General features: G+C 41.7%; 1 protein-coding gene across 1 annotated transcript in view; it reads right to left on the bottom strand.

Moving 5' to 3' along the window:
* Nucleotides 1-8,942, bottom strand: part of EFEMP1 (EGF containing fibulin extracellular matrix protein 1) — a 193,193-nt gene extending 184,251 nt beyond the window's left edge. Inside the window, exon 1 of the mRNA XM_063918200.1 lies at nt 8,755-8,942. The gene's annotated coding sequence lies outside the window, so the exon portion shown is untranslated. The remainder of the gene's footprint in view (nt 1-8,754) is intronic.
* Between the last annotated feature and the right edge of the window lie 5,636 nt (nt 8,943-14,578).

Genomic DNA, 14,578 nt, shown 5'->3' on the forward strand with positions numbered 1-14,578 from the left:
TGGCAGCAAAAGTGTGCACTGTTTAATATGTACTCCTGGCTCCTGCTATAACCTATAACTGCTCCCCAGTCTCCCCCACAATTAAGCTGTGTGAGCACAGTCAGATATTATACATAGATGATGCAGCACACTGGGCTGAGCACAGATATGGTATGTGAGTGTGACTGAGTCACTGTGTATCGTTTTTTTCAGGCAGAGAACAAGAACAGAACGGATTATTAAATAATAATAAATTATAAAACTGCACTGGTGGTCAGGTCACTGGTCATCAGTCACTAGTATAACTCCTCCTAAGCTCCAGTTAGTAAATGAAGTGTCTCACTCTCACTCTCCTATCTATTTTAATTTCTAAACGGAGAGGACGCCAGCCACGTCCTCTCCCTATCAATCTCAATGCACGTGTGAAAATGGCCGCGACGCGCGGCTCCTTATATAGAATCCGAGTCTCGCGATAGAATTCGAGCCTCGCGAGAATCCGACAGCGTGATGATGACGTTCGGGCGCGCTCGGGTTAACCGAGCAAGGCGGGAAGATCCGAGTCGCTCGGAGCCGTGTAAAAAAACATGAAGTTCGGGCGGGTTCGGATTCAGAGAAACCGAACCCGCTCATCTCTAATATACGCGGTGTGACTTAGTGGTATGCGCAGTATAAAAACATTGCAACTCAGAATGAGGACCAGAGTGACATTAGGGTTCACGTATAAAGCAGTGAAAAGAATGGAGACGTGGACCAGTGGGGAAGATGCACAAAGCAACCAATAGTATTCTACATATCATTTTGTTGCACGGGAATTAAAAATAAATAAAACAGGCTCTGCAGCACTGCAAAGTTGGAACAAGCAGCAATCAAATGTGTGCTGCGCTGCAATTTTGGATTTCTCTGGAATCTTGTCTTTGGGCCTAATTCAGAGTTGATCGTAGCAGCAAATTTGTTAGCAGTTGGGCAAAACCATGTGCACTGCAGGGGGGACAGATATAACATGTGCAGAGAGAGTTAGATTTGGGTGGGTTATTTTGTTTCTGTGCAGGGTAAATACTGGCTGCTTTATTTTTACACAGCAATTTAGATTTCAGTTTGAATACACCCCACCCAAATCTAACTCTCTCTGCACATATTATATCTGTCCCCCGTGCAGTGTACATGGTTTTGCCCAATTGCTAACAAACTTGGGGCTGTGATCAACTCTGAAAAAAACTTGAGCCTGTGTGCATTAACGGTAAAACTGTTAAAATTAGAGATTTTATCACCTGTAATGTAAAGAATGTGGTCTATTTTATTGAGTGCAGGTGTCATCTTTTTTACATAGGTCACACTACTAGACCTCTTAAAACTCGCTTAAGCGAGCATTGCAGGAACATTAAGAAAAGCTTGGCGTCCCATGCTTTGTCGAACCACTTTAGAATACATCACAAGAGCTCCACAGGAGGGATAGTTAGATATGGAGCCATAAAAGTGGTCAAATGCGGACCACGGCAACGGGATATTACCACACTTTTCAGCAACGGGATCATATTATCACACTTTTAGGCAAAAGTGAGATGCATTTTGGGGGTAATTCCAAGTTGATCGCAGCAGGAATTTTGTTAGCAGTTGGGCAAAACCATGTGCACTGCAGGGGAGGCAGATATAACATGTACAGAGAGAGATAGATTTGGGTGTGGTGAGTGCAATCTGCAATCTAAATTGCAGTGTAAAAAAAAAGCAGCCAGTATTTACCCTGCACAGAAACAATATAACCCACCCAAATCTAACTCTCTCTGCAAATGTTATATCTGCCACACCTGCAGTGCACATGGGGGGTAATTCCAAGCTGATCGCAGCAGGAATTTTTTTAGCAGTTGGCCAAAACCATGTGCACTGCAGGGGAGGCAGATATAACATGTGCAGAGAGAGTTAGATTTGGGTGGGTTATTTTGTTTCTGTTCATGGTAAATACTGGCTGCTTTATTTTTACACTGCAAATTAGATTGCAGATTGAACACACCACACCCAAATCTTTTCAGTGTGTGTGACAAAGCCCAGAATGCATGGAGGAAGGAGGTGGGGTCAGGCAAAACGAGTCACCCGGAGACACCCATAGCCGGGTTCACTACGATATGCCGGCGGTCGGGCTCCCGGCGACCAGCATACCGGCGCCGGGAGCCTGACCGCCGGCTTACCGACAGTGTGGCAAGCGCAAATGAGCCCCTTGCGGGCTCGCTGCGCTCGCCACGCTATGGGCACGGTGGCACGCTACGCACGCCACACTATTTTATTCTCCCTCCAGGGGGGGTCGTGGACCCCCACGAGGGAGAATAAGTGTCGGTATGCCGGCTGATGGGATCTCGTCACCGGTATACTGTGCGCCGGGATCCCGTCAGTCGGCATACTGAAGACCACCCCCCACAGCCTACAGCCCTGCTCCCATAGTTAGTTACTTGTATTTTTACAGTATATAAACTGAAGATGGCTAAACATTGAGTGGGAGATGTATAGAAATTTTTAAGGAGGACAAGTGAAGAACTGTCCCACAGAAGCCATGAGCAAATGTGTGAATGTGTGTGTGTGTGGGGGGGAGGTGGGAACCCCTCCTTCACTAAAGCCTGTCTAGCTGCAACTACATGCTATATAGAAGGTATAATGAAGCTCCTGCACAAGCCCGATGGTAGCAGATTTTCCCACCAAGTCTGTTGTGTGTGTGTGTGTGTGTGTGTATATGTGGAGCGCTCAATCATCTCACCAGAGAGGGAATCTGGTAAGTGGCTTACAGTGATCATATGTCTGAAGTGCTGTATTACATAAACTGCACTTTGTTTGGGGGCAGACTCTAGCTTGTTTCACATACTTTCCATGTCTCCCACAAGTTGAGGTAGTCCCCGGCACCCACAGAAAAGTGGAAGAATCTCCTGCATCCCACCCGCTTCCTAGGGATGTCGGCCGGATGAGATTATACTTGGGATTCTCAGATCCATATAGGTGTGGGGCTAAATTACATGAATTTGCATCATTTAGTCCCACACCCTCCCCCCGGACCTACAAAACACAACATTTTGCCACAATATGGATGGGCCATAGGGACGAAACTTCCCCACAACCTGAAGTGTCCTGCAGCATCTCCTCTTCAGGCTGCATTTTGGAAAGCACTCTCCAGAAATCCTGCATTTGCTCCTGATAGCAACCAATTCTACCTATCAATTTATAAATGATACCGAGATGCTGATTGGTTGCAATTTGCAACTTTTCGACTTGTCCACCTCAGAAGGTTTCATACAGTACATCTCCCCCTGGGTTCGATTGAATATTAGGGGCATGTAGAATAGATGGCATATAATGGGCATGTGGAGGAATCTGATGGCATAAAAGGGGCATGTGCAGAAGTCTGATGGCATATAATTGACTTGTAAAGTCTGATGGCACAAATGGAACATGTAGAAGGGTTAGTGGCATATAAAGTATGTGGATTGATCTAATGACAAAGGGTAGATGGAGGAGATTGATGTCATATAAGGTATACGTGGAGGAGTCTGATGGCATGTAAGGGGTATGTGGAGGAGTCTGATGGCATATAAGGGGTATGTGGAGGAGTCTGATGGCATATAAGGGGCATGTGAAGAGCTTTGATGGCACATAAAAGGCATGTGAAGAGCTTTGATGGCATGTAAGTGGTAAGTGAAGGAGTCTAGTGGCATGTAAGGGGTACCTGGAGGAGTTTGATTGCATAAAAGGGGCACGTGGAGAGGTCTGATAGCACTGATTCACCTAACATGGCCACCCATTTTTTTAATCAATTTACAGCATAGTACATCACACACTCTTTATGAACATGTAAGGAAGGATGGAGGGAGTTGGGGTCAGCTGGGTGCCAGAGACTAGCTTCTCTGCTGCTACATCTTACCGGGTATACAGTGTTCTACAAAGAAAACTAAAAAGCAAAGATTACAGCAACATACATTTTATTTAGCTGTTTCTGTGTTTTGTAAAGCTTTCTTGCATCTTTACAATTTGTGTTTATGAAATCAGTGACATTTTAGGTCTTCCAATTTTTAAGTTTATTGTTAAGCATTTGATGGTGACACTGACACATGCAGTAATATCGTTTCCGGTGTTGGCAATATGGTACTATAACAGCAGGCATGTGGTTCAGTAATATAGTAATGTATGATGGGCAAACGCAGGATTTTCTGAGGGGGGTTTCCATACTGTACACACACACATATATATATATATATATATATATATATATATATACATACAGTAGCACATCACACACACACACATTCACATTCAAACCTAGTGCTGAGAGGAGACTGGCGGCAGCCGGCCCATTCATTTCAGAATGTGACAAGTCGGACGAAGGAGCAGCTGTGGGATGAGCACACGCAGCAACTCCCCAGCTCTCCCGTCCGTGCTGCTGCGGTCATGATCGCGGTCGTGGTTTATTCTGAGACGGAGACATAGCTGTCTCCGTCTCTGGAAAAAGAATTTGGTCCATCAGGGGGGGTTTCTGGGTACTCAGAAACCCCCCCTCCGTGCGCCACTGTATGAGGATGATCCATTTAAATGTTTGAGGAAGATAACAAACATATGTTAAAAAGTAAGACTGTGTTTTAATAGAAACATAGTTTTTCATATCATTTGCAAGTCATATTTTCCTTTATATAAATATACATGATGTTTTGTAAAATGAGCCAATCTGAAGGAAGGAAGAGTCCCTGGTGATAAGTACACCCTGACATCTAAACATCAAAGATGGGTCACACTGATTTCATTTCCCTGCTATGTGAAGTTTCTGTTTGCTGGCAATATCTATTGCATAACTCAGCAGTTTGTTATATATAGAACACAAAGGAGATTCACAATCAAAGACACATAATCAGCCTCAATCATAAGAGCGTATTTTATCACAAACTGTTAAAGGGACTTAGGGGGTAATTCAGAGTTGATCGCAGCAGCAAAGTTGGGCAAAACCATGTTCACTGCAGGTGTGTCAGATATAACATGTGCAGAGAGAGTTAGATTTGGGTGGATTATATTGTTTCTGTGCTGGGTAAATACTGGCTGCTTTATTTTTACACTGCAATTTAGATTTCAGTTTGAACTCACCCCACCCACATCTAACTCTATCTGCACATGTTATATCTGCCCCCCTTGCAGTGCACATGGTTTTGCACAAATGCTAACAAATTTGCTGCTGCGATCAACTCTGAATTACCCCCTTCATCAATTTTTTGTGTGTGTCTGCTATTAAAATAAGCTTTAATTGTGTAGTTAATGTATGAAAAATACAAATGTTTTAATTGTATATTGATTTGTAATTGCTTTGTGTGTAACACCGCTGCATACTTTCTCCCATGATAACTTCCTGAGTCTGCTCCAGGCTTCTGACCTATATTGAGTATATATGTTCAGTATGGGCTCTTTCTCTGTGTCCATATTCCATTGTTTGAGGGAGCAAAGTATCTGTGTGTGCACCATCATTATCACTAATGGGTCCATTAAGCAAGTGGAAACGCTAGTTTCTGTTTGTTTTTAGCAACCGGCTCATTTGTTATTGGGGCTCGGAGTTTGCAAGTACCAATTCCGTGTTCAGATGGCATTGGTTCCTTGGACCCCACTCTATCCTATGGGGTTACAAAGAGGTATCTGGTAAGATCCCCACTGCCCCCTACTGCATGAGTATGTGTAATCTTAGGTCACTCATGTGCACTGGGCAGACCTACCAAAGGGACGTATCAGTGCCCTGAAGCATTAGGTGCTATGGGTAGCGGGAACAGCTGATATTCACACCTGAGCACTGCTCCGAAAAGCAACTGCTCCCATGAGCATTAACATTTCTACTTTAGTATCAGCTTTATTTACCACCCCCATTGCCGGCTTCTGTGCCAATGTGACCTGGGGTCTCGCATGTGCACAGCTGTTGTTCACACAGTGAGAAGGTGGTAGAGAGATCCACCCAGTACCCTGTTCACAGCCACAGACTTCCTTTCCATAGGAAAGAGCAGGGCTCCGAGAACCAGCACCATCTCAAGGTGGCATTTGTTCTCACAGGCAAACTACAAAAACTTTAAATTTTCAGAGTTTGCTAAATATTAGGTGGCCCTATAGGACCCTTTATAATGACTGGCCCATCACATAAAACTGGCAATTTCCACATGCGTAATGGGCCATTTTAGTGATGATGAATAGGACCCTATATAACACAGTACTCTCTACATGTCAAAATTCAAGCTAAACTGAGGGAATTAACAATCAACAACTATAAAACGGTAATGAACTAATGCATGGCTTTTTTTAAGTTTAATAATATGTAATACAATTTTGCAATCTTTTTATGCATTTATTAACAACATCGGCAGAGCTACCAACACAGTAAGGGGCCTACCAGGGCAGTTTCTAAACAATATGGTTCCCAGTGCAAACATGCAAAATGTCAAACCCTATTCCTGGATATTTGCTACATTTATTATACCTCCCAACTTTTAAGAAGCATAGGATGGGACCATAGTTAGTTTAAGAGGGGGACACAGGGGATACTGTACCCGGGCACAACACTTTCAAGGGGCTCCCGGACAAAGCACACTGACATCACTAGCTATCACTTTTATGCAGCAGCAGAACCGGGCAGCTAGAATGCGAACAAGACAGTATGTAGTGCAGGTAGAGACACAGGAGTATCAGGTTTTTGGTAGAGAGGGACACACACAGAGAGTCCTCCTGAGTTCTGTCCCAGTGTGTAAGTAGTACAGAGGCTGCTGTTATTTTTGCATGTGACAAGATTGTGACAAGATAGATTATAGTTTTTATTTTTATGTGTATTTTAAGGTTGTTTAAATTGTCTTTGTTTCACTACAAGAAAACTTTATAAAATAGTTGTCTCTCTATTAGGTAGAACTATAAACAATACCCAGGAATTATTAAAATGTTAGTTTAAATCTAATATACACTACTGATTTATATTTAATATATACAATTCATACCTCTCAACACAACCCATTCCAAGAGAGACAAAATGCTCCGTACCTGGACTTCCCTCATAATTTATGATTGCAATCACTTGCATTGAAATACATTTCCTATCAATTAAATAGTTCAGCACAGGTGACAGAAATCATATATTAAGAGGAAAATCACATGTTGGGAGATATGCACAATCTAATGTACTGCAGCCCTGTGCCCCCCAGTCTTAAGTGACACAGCCACCCCCCCCCCCCCCCCCCAAAGGCTTAATCCGGCTCTGCATGGGACCCAAATATATAAGTCATTACCTTGTGGCAAGTGGCGTAACCTTGCTGGAAAAAATTACCTTGCACCCCTGTTTTGCACCTTGCACCCCCAGATATTACCAGCACTCAGCCATTGCTTTCTTTACCAGGCTGCCAGATCCCCTTCCCCCTTCACTTATGTATAGCCCCCTCTTGTGTGCAACTCATGCAAACCTTCCCCACCCAACATACACATTTCATCCCTACTGTTCACCCTTCTGGGATCTCGCAGATGACATAACATAAAAGTATGTAAGCAGGGTAAAGTCATATACAGTAATAGGCACATTCTACTGTACACTACTATACCTTGTCCATTAGACGAACAACAGGTTTATTCATAAACCGTGGGGAGAGACTCAATTTTTGGAAGCCCTGCTGAAATCAAAAGAAATCTAGATTCTCTTTTGTCACTGTCAGTGTTGGTTCTTTAGGTGAGGGGAGTAGGGTTGTGTCCCGAATATAGTACGTCAGGTTAACAACTCACAATGGGCATAATGTCAAGTGACTTCTAGGGAGAGCTCCAGGACCACATTTTAAGACATTCTTGAAGGGGTTTTACCCCTTTTGAGATCAATGGGGCGTAATATCAGGTGTCTTTGGTTTGGACATGGCATCCACAACCCAGAGGCAAGGATATACCACTTTTCCCCTTTCTGTAAAATATTGCATGATTAAGGTTGTGCCAATTTTTTGTTTTCAGTCATCATTGCGTTATGTAGGTATTTTTAGGTATTAATGGTTCTGATGTGGTTAGTTTTAGCTGCATTTTATGTGACTGTGTGGTTTTACATAGCAAAAATACCAACATGCTGAATATTGTAATTAAAAGCAAATAAAATTAAAATATATTAGATGCAATTCATAATACTGCTCAATGGCTACATACATTCTATTTGAATAATTGCAAGTCTTGGGTATGTGCTTGTTACCTGTCACAGATTTAGGAAAAAGTAGCTATCAGTAATGTAATAGTTATAGGCTATAAGAAAATAATGTTTTAATAATTGGAGAAATTATGTGCTTAGATAAATGTCATAGTAAAGCATAAAAGGTAACATGTCCAGAAATCACCTCCAGTGATTTTTCTAACATTTGAATATAATTCACATTTGAATCACCAAATGAATAACACACAAATAGTCCCAAGGTACAATATCTAGTGGGTGCCAGGTCCTGAGTCACCCATACATGATCATACTTAGTAAGTAATGCTACCTTGGCATTCCTCTATATATTGCTGGCACATAAATAAAATGACTCACAAAATATGTTTTGCTAACTTTCTGTGGGTACAAAACTTTTGATGCATGAATAAAATCATAAAATTTGCAATTTAACAATGAATAACGTTGCAAAAAATCCCCCAAAAACCTTTAACATTCAGAAAATAATATCACACAGCCAAGAAATAAGAGGGAAAAAAAAAGAATACATTTCTCCATAAGGAGAAATAATGTGACATCAAAAATAAACTTTGTGCATAATAAAAATAAAGAGTTCATTCTCTTACTTTAAAATAGGTCAGTGTATGATCCAGTTGGAAGTCATAAACGGGATTTTGGTTGCAGGTGGGGAGATAACAGCCGGAATGAGATAAAAGCCTGCAGTGCACAGTAGGGTGTGCAACTATTTAGGCAATCTCCAGGAGTAGAGAAGCGAGGGAGCAGATCAACGCTCTGCTGCTTCAGGCATGTGGATACTGTGTTGAAAGGAGGTATTCATTTCAGCCTGGCTCTAAAGACACTCCTCTTTTCTCTCTCTTGCACATATCCTCCCATTATTTAAGCATATGTGATGTGTTAACTGACCCTGCCAGCTCACATGCAATCTGGATCTTCCACTGAAAACAGTATGACCCACAGTTATAAGAAAATGTGTATATTTTTATGATTTGACAGTTAAGGTGCTACAGAATGCAGCTATTTTTTCTATTGCTCTTAGTCATAAGCCACATAAGTTTTTACATTACCTTAAGTCCAAAGCTCTTTACTTACATTTCGCTAAGAAACATGCAGGAGTGTTGAAGAAGCATTCTCTGTGGACGTGTAAACTGTACAATACTTGGAAATAGCAGTAGAGTTAGAATTTAATGGCTGTTGGCTAGGCCACAATTAAAAAAACAAAACAGTTGGATAGTGTAAGAGATGTTAGTGGAGATGTATCAAGCAGTGTAAAGAGTTGATAAGAGCCTATAGCTTCTACCTCTCATACAGTATTACAGATCACTATTTCCCAACCACGGTCTTCAAGGCACACTGACAGTCCAGGTTTTGGTGCTATCCATCCTTCAGCACAGTTGGGTTAATTAAAATGACTTATGTACAAATTGAGTCACATGTGCTCAAGTATGGCTATCCTTAAAACCTGGACTGTTAATGTGCAGTGAGGACAATGGTTAGGAATAGTTGTTATAGATTATACTTGAGAAATGGTAGCTAAAAGCTTGTTAGTTGCAACAGTATGAGCCACTTCTCCACTTGTTCACTTCTCCATTCCATCTTTAGTCCTGCTCTGACTTTCCAAAACATATGATAGATTGGCTAATAATGGGAGTGTTAGTTAATGAGCAGTGTATATTCCCTATAGACAGCAAGAGAATGTCTTTTCCAGTAAGATGGGAACAGAAGGGCTTGTAAGGCTAGATAGGTGATGGCGATAGGGGATTTATTAATGAAAGTAGACAGGTAGGATAATATGTTGAACAAAAAAAGGCTCGGATACTCAAAATGTGCACAAGGCTGCTTTAACTGAGACAGTCCCTTACGAGTGTCACCACACCCAAATACACAAGTTTGACCAAGAACTAAATCAACATAAAACAACAATGTGTAGTATTGTTGAAGATAGAGTCTTTAGTCAATTCTCAAATCCTAACAGATAATTAATTATTATGTAATTTCCTGTTCCTCTGATTGGTCACTGCCCAGTTAAATAGCATGAGGCTTTACAGTGCCCATATGTCTTGAGGAAGGCTCATGAGAGCTGAATTGCGTCGACACGATACTGACTGGGCACTGTGGCACTTTTTTGCTTTTAAGGAAATAGAGACTAAGGTAATCCACTACCATTTATTTTGTTGGTTATCTAAAATTGTTTGTTGGATTTCCTATTTTTTGTTATTTCTTTTTATGAATATATTTTTATGAATTTGAACTTTCATCAAGTGATGTTTTAAACATTCTTGGATTGTGCATTCTTTTTTGTGTTTTATACTCTAAACTATGGGGTTTTTGTGAATAAATTCTTAAATTTTTTACATTGATGTGGACTGGTCTGTGCAATTATCCGTTTTGTATGAACTGACGTAGAAAGGCACTGACAATAGTTTTTTAAGATTGGATATTTAAGAATTATGGTGGATTACAAAGAAATCCAGATAGGAGTCTACCATCAGATAATTCCGTGAGTGTGGTACGCATATTACCTTAAAACCACTTCTATAAGGAGAAAGATACCTTCATGTCTCATACTTATTCATTCCAGAAGTGAGTCTGGTACGCACCACTACACCTTTCCGGTGAAGGTCATAAAGGGTGTTTGAGAAGAATAAAGATACCTTTACACTCATTATAGCTTGGGTTCCACTGTGAGTTGGGGTACGCTCCCCCGCAACTCACTTGTACTTATCCAGTTTCGAATATATTACAGACGTGTGGGATTTGAGAATTGACTAAAGACTCTATCTTGAACAATACTACACATTGTTGTTTTATCTAACTATTTTTTGCATGTTATACCAGAATTGAGAGACATTATGTCAAAGATCCCGAACAAGTAAAGAAAATAAGAAATTGAGGAAGCACTACTGCCATCCATATACAGGGAATGTATGACATGTAAATATTTTCTGTTGTTATTGGGAGCTTATACAGATATCTATCCCTGATTTAGGGGGTCATTCCGAGTTGATCGCTAGCTGAAAATGTTCACTGCGCAGCAATGATGCAAAAAAACAGCACTTCTGCGCATGCGGCACAATGCGCACGCGCGACGTACTTTCACAATGGCCGATGTAGTTTCACACAAGGTCTAGCGAAGCTTTTCTGTCGCACTGCTGGCCACAGAGTGATTGACAGGAAGAGGGCATTTCTGGGTGTCAACTGACCGTTTTCAGGGAGTGTACGAAAAAAAACGCAGGCATGCCAGGAAAAATGCAGGCGTGGGTGGCCGAACGCAGGGCATGTTCGTGACGTCAAAACAGGAACTGAACAGGCTGAAGTGATCGCAAGCGCTGAGTAGGTCTGAAGCTACTCTGAAACTGCACAATATTATTTTGTAGCCGCTCTGTGATCCTTTCGTTCGCACTTCTGCTAAGCTAAGATACACTCCCAGAGGGCGGCGGCTTAGCTTTTGTACAGCTGCTAAAAACTGCTAGCGAGCGAACAACTTGGAATGACCCCTAAGTTCTAGGTTAATATGTTGCCAGCACCATAAATACATAAGAGATTGGGTTGATAGCTTATTGGGATGGTATGGAAAGGACCCCAATGGTCATTGATGATACATGTCAAAACGAATCACAAAGTTAAAATATAAATAGCTATATTTTAAAAGAAAAGGCTGCAAACTTAAAGCAAGGTAAAGATATTTTCTAAAAAACTTAAGTAGCTTATTTTAGAGGCAGGTAAGTGGTTACAGGAAGATGAGTTCTGTCTTTACAGTGGACATGACTGCTAGAGGTAATGCTTGCACAGTGACAGCCGGAGTACGCACCATCCCTCCAAAGAAACCCACAGCTAGGAAGATGGCACAGACCATAGCAGGAGAGGAGGAAGACCTGCCAGGAGGTGCATATGCAGCCACGGGTGGGAGGGGGCACAGTGTGATGGGATGTAACAGTGGGCAGAGAGGGGTAGTGGGGCTGTACAGAGTGGGCAGCAAGACTGAGTGGAGCGCAGCATAAAGGGAGCAGAGTGGGACTAAGCCGGAGACAATGCAGTGAGGGGGTAGGGATACAGGTAGCCCTAACATGTGCAAAAGACTGAGCTGAAGAGTGATTCATGTCCTGTTTGAGCTACTGTTGTACCAGTGACTGAGTCTAACAGTGTAAAAGGATAAAGCCATTTTATTGGAAAATATTAAGATGAATAAAGAGCGCTTTAGGACTAAACTATTGATGCAATGAACTGAGTTGAACTGTATTCTGCATTATCATTGGGAGTCAAAGCTACTGTATTGTTTCTCAGCAACAGAGTATTCCAGCGCAAAAGATCTGTGTTTTCTTTAAAGTACTGATCAGTCCGGTGTTTTGCTGATCTGTTGAATAATAATCTGTTCTGCTATTTAACTTTATATACATATATATATATATATATATATATGTGTGTGTGTTTTGTGAAGAATATTGTTCATTTAAAACATAGTATATTCAAACAATTGAGAAGTTCCTCCATTTTCCTAGTCAGATCTACAGATGTGCTACTGTAGTTAATATAAAAAAGCCCATTTAATTATTATAGCTATTGCTGTTGCCTAGTAATCACTATTTTGCAAACTACTGTTTAATATTTGCCATATTCCTTTTGTGACATAAGTGACTGTCATATGGATCGTGATGATTTTTCATCATGCAGCGACTTGCCCTAGACTTATGTCCTCTTAACCCCCTTTAATAAATGTACATGATGATTTATCAAGGCTTTCACATTATGTAATGTTATGTGTGTATGGGGCTAGCCTCTCTGCTACAGCCTGAGGTAGATACGCTTGTGGAGTCACTACCAGAGAATGAAGACCCACTGGAGCTTCCATCTCAGCTGTCAGGTATGTGAGGAGATCAGGGTAGGGCTGTCCTCTCCTGGGGTAAATATGTACCTCCAAACAGAGAGCAGCCAGGAAAACAGCACGTCAGTCAAGGATTTTTGAGCAATCTAGCCATGGCTAGTTTTATTGTGCAGTATAAAAACAAAACATAAAAATAAATCCTAGCAGTCTGTGCACTAACTAACTAAACATAATAGATTCCCTCTTTCAGAGTGGTAGGACCTAGTGCCCATACCACAAACACAGACAAATGCACAGTGCTTACAGTCAGTAAATCACAGTGGCTCCTAACAGGCCTGCTGCCTGTTTCTCCAGGTAGTGAGACCCTAAGTTAAGCCCTGACACATCTTATATCAGCCTCTTACTGGTGCAGGCACCAAATAGCCTGCTCACAGGCTGAAGGCCTAAAAAACAGAAATGTGCTTTATGGGTGGAGCCCTCTCTTCTCTCTCACATCCATGCCCCCAGGACCCCTTATCCGGCTGTTACTAAAAGCCCAAATTTTAATAAAGTAGGTTTAGCAGGACAAACATTTACAGGGGGTTTAAATCACATACTGTAGGTCAAAAACCTGGGACAAATATATCTCCAGTTTATCACTTTGCCAGTGCTTTTATCACAGGTAAAATCTAAACCTAACTTACCTGTGGCCGCGCCAACACCCGGGTACTACATATTCAAGTCTAAATTTTATATACATCTAAATTTTTTCCTATGCAGTATAAAAGCCTTGTATTGACTGTCATATTAAACTCTCCAGGTTAAAAAAAACTGTCTTTAAGACATCTTATATTAGATCTTTCCATGAGATGGTATCAGGATCCCGGAGTTTGGGATGCTGGAAGTAAAAATACTGACAGCAGTATCTCAATGCTCAGAATCCTAACACCTATATGGTGAATAAACTACCCCTAACCTCCCTAACCCTCCTTTGCAGCAGCCTAACACTCTCTGCCCCCCCCCCCCCCCCCAGCCTAACCCTCTCCGGTGCTGCCTAACCCTAATCCCCTTCCCCGTAGCCTATACCTAACCCTCCCTCCCCCGCTGCCTAACCATAACCCTCCCCAGACAGCTGGCAACCAAACAGAGTTCAAAGAGCAACCCCTCTGTTAATAACCAGTGGTGCAGCTAACATGACAGGAGCTCTGGTGACCCATGGAGGCAGGGAGTCATACTACAGGGAGCAATAATCAAGTCCTAACATTAATGTACTATATATTCTAAAATATATAATTAAGAAAAGTCAGTGAGATCACTACCTAAAGGGGGGATTTATTTGAATGCAATGTGCCACTGGACATTGCCGTGACATACAGCTGCACATATATAGGCTGGGCTGACATTGCACGTTTTCCCTTGCACCCGTACGCAGTGTGAGAGAAAAACTTGCAATGATCATGAACACAATTTGCCAGTGCAGAACAGGACATCGCATCCATTGCAATAAGCAATAAAATGAATTTGCCCCAAGGAGACTATTGAACAATACTCAACTAATGGGGCTTATTCACTGTTTCCCCTGGAATCATGTCCCAATCCTGAGCCACACCATTAATAACTCCGCCACTCAG

The sequence above is a fragment of the Pseudophryne corroboree genome, chromosome 4 (genome assembly GCF_028390025.1).
Source record: "Pseudophryne corroboree isolate aPseCor3 chromosome 4, aPseCor3.hap2, whole genome shotgun sequence".
NCBI lineage: Eukaryota > Metazoa > Chordata > Amphibia > Anura > Myobatrachidae > Pseudophryne > Pseudophryne corroboree.